This window comes from Lepus europaeus, chromosome 10, assembly GCF_033115175.1.
Source record: "Lepus europaeus isolate LE1 chromosome 10, mLepTim1.pri, whole genome shotgun sequence".
In the NCBI taxonomy this organism is placed as follows: Eukaryota; Metazoa; Chordata; class Mammalia; order Lagomorpha; family Leporidae; genus Lepus; species Lepus europaeus.
Window position 1 is genome coordinate 20,584,647 of NC_084836.1, and position 2,292 is coordinate 20,586,938.

The following is a 2,292-nucleotide window of genomic DNA, read 5'->3' on the forward strand; positions in this document are numbered from 1 at the left end:
TATTTTTTTTTTTTTGACAGGCAGAGTGGACAGTGAGAGAGAGAGAGAGAAAGGTCTTCCTTTTGCCGTTGGTTCACCCTCCAATGGCCGCCGCGGTAGGCGCGCTGCAGCCGGCGCACCGCGCTGATCCGATGGCAGGAGCCAGGTGCTTCTCCTGGTCTCCCATGGGGTGCAGGGCCCAAGCACTTGGGCCATCCTCCACTGCACTCCCTGGCCACAGCAGAGAGCTGGCCTGGAAGAGGGGCAACCGGGACAGGATCGGTGCCCCGACCGGGACTAGAACCCGGTGTGCTGGCGCCGCAAGACGGAGGATTAGCCTAGTGAGCCGGGGCGCCGGCTGTGGATGGCTATTTTTAGAGTTGGGGAGGAAATTAATAGAAGACCTGAGAAGGTGGCTCCAGAGAGACTAGGAAAGTACTGGAAACCTGCAGCCAAACTCTCTTCAGTGGAAGAGGGAAAAGTCTCCTTCTTAGGAAAGGCACTATTAATGTTTAGCCTGACGCAGGTGGGGAATTGCTAGTCATCAGTCACTATGTATGACACATACCCTGGCAAATGCTTTAAAGATATTACCATGTCCTTTTATCTGCTGCTCAGATTATAACTTTAGGCAAATGTCTTCCCTTTGTGTTTCCATTTTTTTTTTTAACTTCTAAACTAAAAATATGTAAGCATAGATTTATAAGATTGGATCAGCTGATATTGAAGGTACCTTCTTTGATGCATAGACATTTTACCTTCCCATGAACAGTGCATTAAATAAGGGAGAGTGTATATGGTATGTTAATAAGAGTATAACCTCTGGAGTCAGACACCTGGATTTATGACTTGATCTGTTTGGGTTCAAAGGGAAATATTAGCAAGTGAGCACCCTGGATTCAGGTTACAGTTTAGTTTACTAGATTACTGGAAGATGCTGTTGTTCCACATGATTTTAATGTTTTATTATTTAAATTGAATGATATGTCCTAAAGTAGCTTATTTTGATCAATAATTATATATGCTACTATTCAATTTAACTTTTTTTTTAAAGAAAAATTGACCTGTACTGAATGGTTTTTGAAGGCTCCAAGTCATTCATTTCTAAAGAGAAATTTCAAACCTAGCAGTGCCACACCACCTAATGACAGCTCCATAAATTACAGTTAATAGGCTTAAAAAAAATTAAATTCTTCAGGGAATTGTCTCAACTTTAAGCCAAACATTTTGGAGAAACTTATCATATGCAAAGCATTTTTCCCCCCTGTAAATAAATAAAATCCAGTTCCAATGCCTGAAAAGCTTATGTGCTGTTAGAATATTCATGAAAAGTTGTCATGAGAATTAAGACTGATTCATGATATGTGAGATATTGTTTACACTTCTTAGATTATTTACAGTCTCAAATATGACAAAGATTGTTTGCTGGACCAAACTTCAGTGAGGCTCTTGAACTTTTCTTGGGCCCATCTATGCATTTCCTTGTAAAATCTCATTTTAGCAAAAACCTCAACCTCAGCTCCTGATCATCTTCTACATTTGTTCAAGTTTCTCATCCTTGTCCATTTCCTAGGTGATGTCTGATTACCTGGGCTTTTTTTCTGTTGGTAATTTTCCATAAATTGTCCCTGTGCTGCTATAGCAGAATACTTGAGACTTGGTAATTTGATTTAAAAAAAAAAAAAAAAACAGATTTGTTTCTTGCAGCTATAGAAGCTAGGAGGTCCAAGATCAAGGAGCCAACATTTGGCAAAGAACTTTGCATCATCTGATGACAGAAGATAGAAGAGCAAGAGAGCACAAAGGGTAGAGCAAAGGGGCTAAATTTATTCCTTTTTTTTTTTTTTTTTTTGACAGGCAGAGTTAGACAGTGCGAGAGAAAGACAGAGAGTAAGGTCTTCCTTCCATTGGTTCACCCCCCAAATGGCAGCTACGGCCAGCGCGCTGCGCCAATCCAAAGCCAGGAGCCAGGTGCTTTCTCCTGGTCTCCCATGCAGGTGCAGGGCCCAAGCACTTAGGCCATCCTCCACTGCACTCCCGGGCCACAGCAGAGAGCTGGACTGGAAGAGGAGCAACCAGGACAGAATCCGGCACCCCAACCGGGACTAGAACCCGGGGTATAGGCGCCACAGGCGGAGGATTAGCCAAGTGAGCCACGGCGCCGGCCTAAATTTATTCTTTTATCAGGCACCCATTCCTTGTATAAGTAACTCACTCCTGTGATAATGGCATTCCTCACCAGGAAGGTGAGGATTAAGTTTTTAACACATGAAATTTTGGGAACACATCCAAACCATTGCAAACTCCCATCCC